Source organism: Ceratotherium simum, chromosome 6 (assembly GCF_057802395.1).
Source record: "Ceratotherium simum simum isolate JZ-2026a chromosome 6, ASM5780239v1, whole genome shotgun sequence".
Lineage (NCBI taxonomy): Eukaryota > Metazoa > Chordata > Mammalia > Perissodactyla > Rhinocerotidae > Ceratotherium > Ceratotherium simum.
In genome coordinates, this window is record NC_141905.1 from 65,101,511 (window position 1) to 65,115,966 (window position 14,456).

The 14,456-nt window shown below is 40.2% G+C and overlaps 1 protein-coding gene across 1 annotated transcript in view; it reads left to right on the forward strand.

The window, feature by feature from the left end:
- Nucleotides 1-14,456, forward strand: part of SORCS3 (sortilin related VPS10 domain containing receptor 3) — a 579,597-nt gene that overhangs the window by 444,635 nt on the left and 120,506 nt on the right. The window lies entirely within an intron of this gene.

Below are 14,456 nucleotides of genomic sequence, written 5' to 3' on the forward strand. Positions count from 1 at the left end.
AAAAGTAGTGGCTAAGAACCTGTAGTTTGGAGCCTGATGGCTAGCATTTCTTCCGACCTTGGCTTGCAACACTTAGCTGGGTGACCTTGAGCTGTGCCTCATTTGACACATCTATAAAAAGAGGATAGGGCCGGCCCTGTGGCTTAGCGGTTAAGTGCGTGCTCTCTGATGCTGGCGGCCCGGGTTCGGATCCCGGGCGCACACCGACGCACCGCTTCTCCGGCTACGCTGAGGCCGCGTCCCACATACGGCAACTAGAAAGCTCTGCAACTATGACATACAACTAACTACTGGGGCTTTGGGGTGAAAATAAATAAATAAATCTTTAAAAAGAGGATAATTGCAGTACCCACTTCCTGGGTTACTGGGAGGATTATATTTGTTAATTATATCTGTAAAGCACCAAAACAATGTTATATAAATGTTGCTCTCCATCTTTCTATATATCCTGTACTAGCATTTATTTATCTATCTACAAAATATTCGGGTGATGACAACGCTATGAGTAAAAATAAATGAGGGGCTGTGAATGCTGGGTGTCTATAGGTATTGTTATTTTATTTAGGATGACCTGGGAAGGCCTCATAGAGTGGTGAACCAGGGAGCGGGTGGAAGAAGTCAGCAGTCAGAGGGGGACGTAGAGCCAGGTCTGTTGGGCCCTGTGCTCGCATGGGGTTGTGGGGTGAGCAGGTGGAGATTTGAGGCTAGGTATAGGAGCAGGGGTGGTGGGGAGGTGGCTAAGGATATAAATTGCAAGGATGTCAGCATATTGATGATATTTTTTAACTGTAAAATTGAAGTCACCAAGGGAGTAAGTATAGATAGAGAAGAGAAACAATCCAAAGACTGGACCACCGGGCTCTCTAGTTCAAGTTCAGAGAGTTGAGAAAGAAGCAGCAAATGAAACCTGGAAGGAGACTTGAGAGGTAAGATCAGAAAGGCATAGAGCTGGATCCACACAGGGCTTTGAAAGCTGTTTTAAGGAGTTTTTTTTTTTAACCATGAAAAAGATGGGAAGCAGTGGAAAAACAGTGACCCCCTAAATGCAAAAAGCCAATACTCTTGAGAAAAACATTGAATTTCATCAATCCTCAAATATACGCAGATCAAATGCTATAATTTGCAACTACCAATTGGCTAAGACTGAAATGAAATAAAAGAATGTCAGTAGGTTGCAGGTAAACAACCATACGTACTGCAGGTACACATAGAAGTCAGTTGGCTATCAGTATTTAATTGGAGTCCTTTCCTTCTCATAGGTGAGTTTCGCCATTTGTCTTGGTTGATCTGGCAGATATGTCTTAGTTCTGACAGTGTATGCTTAGTTTTTAGTTAAAATTGCTACTTTATTTTAAAACTCATTATATAGTCTGTTTTCCTTGCTTTCCTGCCTGTATGTTTCTTTGATAATTTGAATATTTGTTCTAACTACTTAGCTTTCTGAGTATAACCACACAACATAGCAAATCATCTATTTTTATATAATATCTATTGATTTCCTCTTGTGAGCAGTTATAAAATTAGTGTATTTCCATGCATTTATATTTCCTCCCCTCTCTCTGTAATTCTTCTACCACCCAATTTTGGTTGATTATATTATCGTCTAGTGTTTGCTTTCCTACGTTAAAACATAATTCTCTTAGACTTAAATATTTTATGAGGCACTGCTGAAGACAGGTAGAAAAAAATAGCATGTATTTTTATGGCCTCCCACTCTTTCCCCTTTATCTAACTCCAGTTTTTGTTAATTAAATCATTTACAGCATTTACATTTTGCTCTGAAACATAATTCCTGCATTTATTTTGATCTTAGTTTTATATGTAAATATATTCAGTTGTCACCACTAGTTCTTTTACTAGTTTTTCCATTTATTTCTTGATTGTCTAAAGTTTGTCTTTTAGTAATGTCTTCAAGAAAGGTGAATTCCTGAATGTTGAAAATACATTGGTATATATATATTTGACCTTGATACCAAAACTCCTTTTTTAAAATATGTATAGGAATACAATTTACTTTATTAGTGTATGTTTTGTGGTTGGTCATACTGTGTCGATTCTTTCCCCTGGGATATAAGTCTCATTCAATTGGTTCAATTTCTCCCTCCTTTTTAATTTCTCAAAGGTTTCTGTGATATATATTTTGGAGTATATATTTTACTTCATTTTCATTGTTTCGACTCTCTTCCTCCAGGACACTTAGGGTGTGTGCAATAGACAGGAAAGGCAAAGGAGAGCCATCATTTTGTTTTCCTCTAATCCATTTTAACTCCCTGAGCAAAATGAGATTTAAAAAGTCCTACCCACATTATCCTTGAATGAGTATTTAGCAGTGTCCTGGCGGCTTTTTTGCTACCATTGTTTAACTTCTGTCCTGAGTTCTCCCGGATTATATTTTATCACATTTTGTTAACCCAATATATCTACTCTTAGCTCTTGTATTTCTGTTTTAAACTCTTTCCTTATAGAGGTGATCTCCTCATCATATGGGTTATTTTTAATCATAGCAACGTGGTCATAATTTTCATTTGCTCCACAGAAGTATTTTTTGTTCAACATCTGTTCTTTTTTTTCCTGTCCTGTTCCCTTTTTTATTTTGCTATATTATTTTCTAATTCTTGTGTACGTGTTTTTTTTTTAATCTTTATGTTTTTCACAATTACTTATTTTTTATTGACGTGAGCTCTTCCTGGATGAACTATTTGAGGAGGTTCATCTTGGGGATAGATCAGAACTCTGTTTCAGCTTAACAAGAGTACTCCTTGGTTCTCAGTGAGGTTCCATATAACTCAAGATTGTTTGTGAGTGGGTTCTACTCATAAAGTAGAACACCTGAGTGGTTCTTTATCCAGTCATGCCTCTCCAGGTTCTCCTTGTCACCAATTAGTTCCAGGAATACTCCCACTGCCAATTCCTGGGCCACATCCCCTTGGTTCCAAATAATAGATGGTTAGTTTTGCTCCTTGAGAAATGTCACCTTTGGAGAACTCTACTTTTCTAGCTTGATCTAAGATTTGTAGCTGTACATTTTTGCCCTGGTGCCTGTCTGCACCCTGTTTGTCTTTCACTGCATTTGCCTTTCTTCCTACATATATTGTGTTTCAGGGTTATATTTTTATGAAGTATAGGGTTTGCATTTTTCTTTCTTGTTTTTCTTATTGCTCCAGGGTGATTTATGAGAGGAAAATGGGGGAAGCACCATTATTACTCGCCTATTTACAATCATTTATAAACCCTTATCATATATTTTCTGAAATGTTGCAATAGCTTATTAACTGATTTCCTTGCTGCCAGATCAGCACCCCCACAATCCATTCATAACACTACTTCCAAAGTAATTTATTTAAAATAAAAATCAATGATCCTGCCTTCAGTGGCTACTCATCACCTGTAGGTTGAAATACAATTTCCTTAACATTGTCTACAAGCTCCTCCATGATCTGGAGCCTGCCTACTCCATCAGTCTTATGTGAATTCCCTACCCAGCACTGCTGCCCATATACCTTCCTTGTTATATTTTACCCTTTGATAGAACTAAACCATTTTAGTCTCCATACAAACATGCTGTTTTTTGCCTAATATGCCTTTCTTGTTTTGTTTTGTTTTTCCTGCTTAAAATATCACTTTACCAGATGAATTCATTTTGTAAGATTTAACTTAGGCAATACCTCCTATAGGAAGTTTTCCCTGATATCCTCAGTCAGGATTGGACCAAAGTCCTTTGCTGACTACTTATCCATGTGTATCCTAGCCAGGTCTGTAAACTTTAAGAGGAACAGGACTATGTCTTACTCATCATTGTTTCTCTTGCATTTAGCATGAAGAGTGAGGCTCAATAAATGTTTGTCGAACTGAACTGAACTGAGAAGATAAGACACCATCCTTATTCTCAGGGACTGTAGTTAGTCATCTTTTTAAAGCAGAGGAATCTCGTTTCTCTAACTGACAATATGAGACAATTTAGGGTAATTGGCGGTTGCTCACTGCATAAGAAATGCCCATGTGTAGAATGTCTCTGCATTTTTATAGAACTGCTGTCCAGGAATTATCCATTATGTTATTCAGTGCCCTCTTTATATTCATTAATTTAAATATATTAAAATAGATTCAGCCCAGTGGGGAACACAGACAACTAGACAATTATAATGTAGTGTTCTAAGAGCTATATTAGTGGAGAGCACGTGTTGCTCTTAGAGTGAGGAGGAATAGCTCTTCACCCTGCCCTGGGTGGAGGGTCAGTATAGGCTTCCTGGAAGGGGTACTCTGAGTACAGTTAGATGGTGAATGAAGGAGAAAGGGCATTCCAGGCAGAGGGGGAGGCAAGGGTAAAGCTGAGGAAGAGAGAGAACATAATGCACCAGGACCCCTCCACCCGAGGACAGTCGTAGTTGTTGGAGGGAGTGAAGTGGCAGGAAAATAAATTAGAAAATTGTCCTGGGGAGGTGAACTTTTTCTATTTTCTTTAATTAAATCTAGGTAATTTTGTCTTTCCCTCTTTAAAGTTGCTAGAAAGCTCGGAACTAATTTTTGTGTCAATTTTAGCAGCTTCCCTGCCTTCAACTTTATGGTATTATTCTTCCTTTCTCCTCTACCATTGGTCATTTTTGATTACTTGGCTGCCTTTTTGTTTGTTTGTTTATTGCTTTTTTTTTTTAGTTATTGGAAGCCATCTCAAAGAAATTTCTGAAATCAGTGTGGGTTTTTAATCTTTTTTGGAAGGTATGAGTTTTGAAAATTGAAACAGGGATCAGGAAAGGCTTTATGGAGAAGGTAAGATTTGCACTGCCGCGATTACTCTCTACCTCTGAAGCAAGGAAAGGGCAAGAATTCCTCATTTTATTCATTGAATAAAGCTGCTTCAGAAGGTTTTTGTTGGAGCAGAAAACCCACAGACCAAAAGTAGCTTCTCCTCCAGGGCTTCAGCCCACTCATTTGTATCTGAGCAAGATATCAAGGAATCAGAGTAGGTCATATTCTTCCTTCCCTGACTACCTGCCAAAGAATTGCCTTGGGAGAAGAAGCTATAGTGCAGCGAGGCTTGGGTCCAGCCCGGTCTTCGTGGGTGGTATCTTAGGGAGCATGGCTAAGGCAGAGTTGGACACTGAGGATTGTGCATTCCACTAAAAGATGCTTGCTGTCCCTCTACAGTTTGGCTTTTAAAGGGGAGCCTTTGTGCAGGTAGATTATTTTCTTCTCTAAGGAGAATTTGAGCAGCTAAATAACAGCAGTATGGGCATAAGGGGCTTTGGTTTTTCATAATTTTAAGCGACTTATCCACTTAAATTTTCTAACTTTTTAAAGTATTGATATGTTATATTTTGTTTTAGTACCACCACAGACGTACAACTCAGTGGGAAAAAAAACCTCGCAGAAGATCAGTCTATCCCCTCACTCTTTCCTACCTTCTGTGCAAATGCGTTTCTTGGGAGTTTTTACATCGGGTCTTGGGAAACTGGTCTCAGGAGTTACAAAAAATGGAGGAGGGTGTCTTGCAGGGTGGGTCTCCAGGACTCTTAACCCCTCCTTAAATAGAGCAACTCTGCTTTTGTTTGCTCTCTATATCAGAGTTCTTAATATCTTTTCATTTGACAAAAGGCATCTGCTGCTAAGAAACGTTTGAAAACCACTGACTTTTTGTAGCCCTGCTGGCTCCATGGGTCAAAGGTCAGGCTTTTTTGTGTGTGGACAATTGAACCACCAGGAATTCAGGTGACATCCAGGCCCCTATCCTTTCTCTGCATGTTAATAAGTGTGATGTATGTATTTAAGGCGTAATTGTTTACCCATGACTGAGTCATGATATACAAATGTATATGCATCTGAGAGTGCAGTTTAAATAACTAAAAACCTAGGTAAATTCTTCATCATGAACTTCCCATGATGTTAATTTTGCATAAAAAATTCAACCCCTCCCATTGGCCCTCAAAAGGAAAGCTCCCCGTGCCCAGTCACAATTTCCTTTTTCTAGACAGGACGTTATTATTTTTGATCCTGTATCTTGTGTGTGGTGGAAGGGTACATATATGACTCACACGGCTCCTACAATTTACAGAAACCCCAAAGGCTCTCCTCACCTTTTATTTTTCTATTGACAAAGAAGTGAAGGTAGCCACCTTGCTGGTTTTGCTTGAGGGGACCTCGTGTTTGATCTTCTGCTATTGGGGAAGCTGAGCTGGAGATGCACAGAAAGCTGTGAAATTTGTTAATCCATCAATGCCTGCTCTGTGCAGGGGGCCCGGGGCCTGGGGTTTCACAGTGAAATCAAAAGGAGCTAATCCTTCCCAGAAGAGCCCTTGTTTTAATGGGAAAGTGTCTGCCTGAAATGCCTCTGTTCCACATGGATAAAAGAGAAATCGGCTTTCCTCTGTAGGGCAAGGGAGAGAGATAAGTTGATTTCTGTGTTCTGAGCCAAGATGGTTGGAAATCCTGTCTTTTCTCCTTATGGAGCAGCTTGTCTAGTGATTATCCTGGAGAATAGGTAGTTCAGCGGTGGTAGCGGTAAAATCCCTTCAGTGATAGAACTCATATGCTGGCTATTAGGGAGTGTGATGCAGAAACAAGGACAGATTCATAGTAAGCCATTGCAAGAGGTTTGTGTGTCTTTCCTGGGCTCTGTGAAGCCCTGCCTTATCCTCTCTTCGTGGCACAGGAGGTGGCCTTCAATATGATAAGGATTCATTTACTCATTGAATAAAAAACAGGCGATTATATTAAAAAACAGATATGATACTGACATATCTTCAAATATCTAAAATAAAGAGAAAAAAAAGATCCATAATTAAGATACAAATAAAGTACTCTAGAGGTGTGGAGAAAGCAGAAAATTCGAAGGAGGAAAGGCCATCTCAACTCTGCTCAATCCTTCTCCACATCCACAACTTGACTAGTAACAGTATGTAAATCTGTCTCCTACATAATACCACTTTCAACTCCTGGTAGTATTGTGCAGATGTAATCAGACGAGAAGCCCTCTCCGTAGCAAGGAATTCTGAGGCTGGAGCCATGGCATGTGCAAGAGTGGTTCCAGGATAATTCCAGGACTACAATGAAGCTGGTCTGTAGTTTGGAATCAAGATACTGTTAGCTTTTAAGAGTTCTGGATAGGAACATAGAAAAATAGTATTGTTGTACTATTTTTTTGTTTCTTGGGAGATGTTCTAGAAGTATTAGCAATTAACAAGTGCTAGTAACCAATCAACAGATATTGGTTGATCCCCTAGAAGTATGCCAGGTGCAATGGAGCATGGCCGAGGTAGAAGACGTTGTCCCTGCTCTCAAGCAGTTGACAATTCTAGTAGCTAGAGGTCTGATGTGGGGAAAAGAACCCTGAACTTAAAGACCTGTGTTGTAATCAGGGATCTGCCACCTACCAACAAGGGAACACTGGGCACATCACTTGCACTCTCAGAGCACTAATTTCCTCATCTCTGTAGAACAGAATCAGGCTACTTGCCCTGCCTAAATTGGAAGGTTGTTGTGAGGATCAAGGGACATAATAATGGCTTTGAAATGCTTTGAAAACTACAGAGCCCTATAAAATGCAAGAATTAAAAGACTAATCCACATGCAAAAGTCAGCCTCACTGTTTTGTGTATGCACATTCTCTTTTAAGGGTTTTTACAAGCCTATCACATAAAAGATTAGTCAATCTTTCCCCCAAACTCACTTTTTAATTATTCATGGATTCAACTCATGTATCAACATAGTGAGTGGTAAAATCTTCCCACATACTTTCCCTAGTGCTGGTTATAAAGAAGCAATAGCTTTTAATGATATATATGTAACTATAGATATTCTGGGGTTTCATTCTCTTTCAAGACTCTTGAGTAGCTTCTGTAGCATCTTTGTCCCCAGCTCACCTGGTTTTGATACTTCATGTAAGACCTGTTTTATGCACCAACGTGGGAAGTAGAAAAGCCTCTATGGGGTGGCTACTGTGTCCCTAATAAATTGTTATCTTTCTGGAAGAAAAAAGCCCTGAGGCAGAAATTAATAGAGTGTAATTATTCAAAGAAAAACTATTTGGCAATATTTTAAATGATATTAATTTGGTGTTAATGGGAGAGATTTTGAATGTTAAATAAATAGCAATTTCCTCATTAGGGACACATTTACAACACAGGAGTTTAAAGGAAAATGAAAGAGTTGCAGAGACAATCTTCAAAAGAAATCCAATAAAGACATCTTCAGGTGAATATTCTTGAAGCGCTTTCGGAATCTCAAGTAAAATGTTTTCAACAGGCAGCACTAATGGAAGTTCTTTAAATAGCATGTAGCTGGGATGTGTCTCCAGTACATGTAGTGATTTTAGTGGCTTGATGTAAAAGTTACTGTTAATATTTGAAATACTTCCATGAATAAACACAATTAGTGATGTGATTGTGAAGTAATGATGTTTAGTTGGCCTTTGTGTTGAACATCTCATATGTCCCATCTCACATCCTCTGGCTCACATTTGCTCAGCCACTACCTGTGCACAGAGGTGGCCTGATAGCACCTTCCCGGGCTGTGCTGTGAACCTCTTGCTGTTTGTTCTGGGGCTGATTTGTCCCCAAGTAGGGTGCTCATGAGAGACCCCTTAGCCATTCTGGTGCAGATGCAAACCTTGAAGTGCAAAGTGTCAAGTGCCTTTGGGACAATCAGACCAATTGGGGTCAGGAGCCGGTGGATAAATAGTCCTCTCTTCTGGCGTCAAGAGGGCAATTCTGAGCCTCATTCTCTGAGTCTTCATAGGTCCCCAGTGGGATTGAACCCAATTGCTCATCGTAATTACCAGTGCAGTAACACGTCCTGGGATGGCTTTCTGTCCCTCCTTGATTCTTCCTTCCTACTTCCGCCACTCCTGTTCCCTGGGATCATTTCTCAAAAACAAACAAATAGGCAAAAATCAAACAAATGCCTGCATAAAAACCCTTGTCTCAGTCTCTACTTTTGGGGGAAACCCTACTGAAGACAACCTTGAAAGACTCAAATTTATTGAGCCCCTACTATGTATCCAGTATTATAGAGTGAACTATGCAAGACAGGTAGAAAGAATCATCCTCATCCCCATATAAAATTCCTCAATCCAAAAACCCAATCCCATCCCTTCTAACTTCTCAGGGACCTGACTTTGTTGATCATCCTTCTTTCCTGTGTATCTTTAGTTTATTCATCCCTATTTCAGACTTTCCATCAGTTTTTAAATATTTTTAAATATCTACCATCCTTAAATTAAAACAAAACAAAACAATAAAACTTTCTTTGAACCCCATTCTCCTCTCTATAAATGTCCCATCTTTCATTCACAAGCACATTTCTTGAGAGCGGTCTATATTTATTATCCCATTTTCTCATTTCTTTCTTTCTTTAACCCACTTGAGACTGACTTCTGCCTCTGCCACTCCATTGAAATTACCTTTGCCAAGTTCATCAAGGATATCTTTGAATTATATCCCAACTACGCCTCTCAACAATTAACTTCGTTGACCTGTCTGCAGCATTTGAATCTCTTGACTGCTCCTTCTTTCTTGAAGCACTGTCTCCCCTTGGCTTCTTTGATAATGACAATCCAGCTTCTCCTCCCGCCTTTCCAGCATCTTCTTCTTACTCTCCTACACAGGTGCCTCTTCCTCTGACCACTTTTTAATATGGGTTTTTCTCAGAGCTCTTCCTAGGTTCCTTTTCTCTATTCACTTCCTACTCTCTCTTTGAGTGATTCCATCCCATCCATTTTACAGCACAGCATCAATTACCAGTTAGATGCTGATGATTCCCCAGTGTCTCCTGCTGAGACAGAGAGGCTCTAGGGAGGGGCTCTTTATTTACAGGATGCCCATCAATCCTTTAGGCTTGGTGATCTCTTCACTCCACTCAGAGCTTTGCTGTACATCTCCCTAATATATTATTAAGACTTGTTTTTTCCCAAGAGGTCTGCTGAGGCTCCATAGAAGTTACAATACTTGTTGCCTACTAGGCCAAAATAGCAAGGAAGGTTTTCCCTTTATTTTAGAGAATTATCTTGTAAGTTGCTATGTATTATAACATAAACATTTGGCTTTCAAGTAGTATATGAATGGAATATGTCTCACTCAGGGATGTCAAATTATTTTCCTTTTGTGTATCACCTCTGAGTAATTGGTAATAGCTACACAGAAGTCAGTGCTCTTGTGGTTCAGTAGGAATGACTGCTATTGTTAATTAGTAGTGTCTCCATGGGTGTGAGAAAGAGGAATGGTGGCATTTGTGCTGTGCAGTGCATTTTACAGAAAGGGTGGCACTCATAGTGTTTAAATATCCAGGAGCCTCATATGGTTAGATGGAGCCTGTGAGTTCTGGTGTGGGGGCAGATATGTTGTCCAGGAACCACAAGCATTTCTATATTCAGCTCAAAGGATTGAGATCAGCTACACAACTCTCTCTCTTCTACCATTTGGAAATCTGCAATTTCCCATTACCAAAACAGTGCTTCTTCAAAACGTTCTTTCCACCTAGCCACACTACCGATTTTTACCCACCAATCAGCAAACTGAAAGAATTGCTGTCATAGTTGGAAAAGAGCCTCATACTTATTTAGGGCCAAATTTATGTGCATTTTATTTTCTTTAATTCTACTTTAATCATCACAGAATCTCAGTGTGGTAGATATTATCTTCTTTGTTTTTCAATGGAGGAAACTGAATTCCAGAGAAGTTTAGAACAGTCACCCTTTGTCATATATCTCAGTAAGTGGCAGGGTCAAGATATAATCTCAGGGCTGCCTGTGTTGGTAAAGGATGACAAAAGAGGACAATGATCTATTTTTCATTTCATTTTCCCACTCTGAAGATCTTCACATTAACACTGAATAACTGGTGTTCCCAGACACTTTTCCAGGTGACTGTAGAAGTGAAATAGACAGATGTTGTCCTGGTCTTGGTAGATATAGGGGCAGGAAAGCCTCACTCCACTGCTTGTTCACTGGACTGTTTGTCAGGATCTGTTTCAATTTTGTTTCAGATCAGACGTTTTCTGCACCATTAACCAAAGAAGGACTTAATGAGATTCAGTACAATCTAATCACTCCTGTACCTCTGAGAGTTGTCCCTCAGATACACTTAGAGGATCATTCAAACACTCATCACTGGGGTGCCAAGAAGGGGGGAGGTGAGTGGCAGCGTGGTTAATCGTTTCGTTCCCCAGCTCCACCCTTCTCCTGCCTTCCCCACTTGCCTTGTACCTCTTGCCATTTATTATCCAATTACCATGCTGTTTTTCAGGGCACGGCTTCCCTGGAGTCCCATTCCAGGGTGCAGAGGGGCTGTTGAATTGTGACCCAGCCAGGTCTCTCCATTGTCCTTCCCTTCAAAGTCCTAGTAAGTCCCCAACACCCCCTCTGCTAAGGCCAGTGCCCAGGAGGACCCCTTTTCTGGGGACTTCTCCTATTAAAGATAATTATATTGTTGCAAAAACAACAGTGCTTATAATGACAGCAGTTGGGCTGTTGACTGAGAAGTAGACTATTAAGTCCAGTTCTCTCCCCATTACCATTCTAACTAGGATGTATATCTATTTATTTCAGAGTTTCAGCTTTTAAAAATTTTAATTGCTCTGCCTTTAACTCCATAGCCAGCTAATGGGGTAAACAAACATTTTGGTTTTCTGCAAGCAGCTTTCAAGAATCTAATTCTGAAAGCCCTCGTGGTCAGCCAGAATAAAGTCTTTTTGGAGTTTAATGGTGAAAGAGCTAGTGGCTAATCAATCAACTTGATTTGACTGAGCACATACTGTGTACCCAAGACTATTATAGCTTCTGAAGTATTGATTGATTGATTCACTCATTCATGCATTTAATAACCATTTACTGAGCACTTAGTATGCTCCTGTTACTGCTCTAAATGAAGGGGTGAGGAGGTAGGACGATATGGCCTGACTCTGTCCATGAGCAATACTCAAAAGCATTTAAGAAAGTGCTAGGCTCTTTCCCAGAGTGAAGGAGATCCATGAGACATGATATGATCAGGGATGCTTTCCTGGAGAAGGCCAGGCTCAAGCTCTCAAAGCAGAGAATTGACTTGAGGAGTCCAGCCTTAGGACCAGCCGGTGCTCCAAGGAAAAGAGACAACTTCAGTTGCAGGAGACAGTGTGCTGTGGGATGGGGTGGGCAGGTGGGGGCGTGCAGCATTCCTGGGTTTAAGTCTGGTCTCACCATTAACTCACTCTGTGACCTAGGCCATCATCTGTCCTCTCTAGAGCTCAGTTTCCTGATCGCAAAATGAAAGAATTGCATCAAAGGAGAGCTTTTAAACCATTTTTTATTGTTGTTGTTCTTAACATTGGGAACTGCTTTTCAGTCAACATTGTTGAAGGAATTCCGATATATTAAACAAATACAGGTGGAATGGATCTAGTTTAAAGAGGGTGAGGGGCTGTTATCAGCTCCCCCACTCCCAGCCTCTTCTTCACTCCTTTGTGGACACCCCCAAGACATCACGATAGAACTCTAGAACTTTATAGAACCCAGTGGGCTATGACTCCAGAAGTTTCCTTCTAACACTGAAATCCCACAAGTCGGCGCACTCTATGGGACACTCCATTTAGTTGGACACAGAAAGGGAATTATTATTGAGAAGTATTTCTCAGCTCATTTATCCAAAATCAGAATCAAAAGAAAAAAATATATTTAGGATGTAGCCAATTCCTCGCTGAGTCATTGTTTCCTTCCTTTCTTTCACTTACATCTACCGACGGCACAGTATGGAGATAATGCAATAGATCAAAAATTAAGAAGCAGAGTGTAAATAAGAAAGGTATGATCCCTGGAGATCATGCAGTGTATAGGAAATAAATATACAAATAAGAAAGACACAATCCCTACCATAGGAGGGTTTATAGTCTAATGAGAGAGACAAATAATCCATAAGCAAAGCCATAAATAAGAAAAATAATTGCATACAGTGATAAATCTAAGAAGAAATAAATGTAATGTGAGACCCAATAATAGCAAGGAGGGCACTTCATTCATTCATTCATTCTGTTAGTCCCTCAACAAATATGTCTGGAGTTACTACTATTCACAAAACATGGGGCCGCACTTTGTAGATTTTATAGTGAACAAGACAAACCCCAATCCTTTTCTCGTGAGAGCTTACAATTGAGATGGATTCTCATCTCTGATAGTTATTAGGAAGCAAAAATAAAATACTATAAAAGCATAAATTAAGAGAAAATTGTGTGTGTGTGTATAAAATATGTCAAAAAGATTTTGCTTTTGACACTGCAACATATGAAGTGATTTCATGACAGGTGGATCCACGGACACTCTTTCTTCCCCCTTCCTAAACCGAGAGTCAGAAGGTCTGAACAGAAATCAATTCCTGCAATTTATTTTTAACTTCTTTCTCCTTAGCCAGGATTGATTTTTGTCTTTGTGATCAGTGGTGCAGAGAATAGCTCCATGGCCCAAGCAGCTGTTCAAGCGCTTGGTCTGGTTGGCCTCACATCTATCGAACAGAACATTAGAAGCTGATTATGAAAGTAACAGAATGAAGATGTTTAAAGGATGGGCCTGATTACCCCTGCCTTCCCAGTGAAGGCCTGCAGGGAGGGGCTGCTCTAGGCAAGAATTACCTGGAGGAGAACCACAGGACAGGCAAGGTGGCAGGACACACCAGTCCCCAGAGGGGCAGAGCCTCGCATGGTGAAGCAGGAAAGGAGGGAGGCATTGGGGATTAGCTTCTTGTTTGCCAACCGGACTGCCTCCCCCCTTCCCTTTTAGCTCTCTCTTTTTCTTCCTATTACTATTTCATCTTTACTATATCAACCGCTATTAGATTTGGAACTGCAAGCAAAACATCTGTTGCAGAGAAGAAAAAGAAAAAAGAAATTGATTGGCTTTTTCCTCTCTATGCTTCTTGGGCTTTAAAATTGTCTGATTCTTATATCTACATTCTCTCCTCCTCCTTGTTTTCTTCTAATCCAGCTCCTGTGTGTGATGGGAGCATGAAATTAGCCACTTAACCCCTCTCCTTCTGGCCTTCTAACTTCTCGAGGCCAGGCAACATTGCTTCCCCTTTCTTCTTGGAAAAATGTTTTCAGAAAGGATGCACACCTTGTAATAATCCACAGTGGTAATTCCACAAACGCAATTAGAGTGGAGAGTCTGTCGTACCAAAGGCCTTCTGTCCTATTCTCCGGAATAAACGCCTGCAGTTTTACTGCCTGCCCCTGGTGACAATTGCTTCCAGATTGCAGTATGGAGAAATAATCAAAGTGCTCTTAATACGATTGTGTTTATTATTTCCTTGTGCTGTGTAATTGCTTCTGTGTGTGGGAGGGAAGGCGTGGAAGTGGTGGCTTCCTTACTTCCTCTGAAATAGCTGAAAGGAGTCCTTGTGAATTTGATTTAACGTGACTCTTCTGTATAAGAAACACTGTAGTTCTCAACATTTTCTTGTTTAAGATTTGTTCTCAGCCTTCTTCCACGATTTTTACCTCCTGGC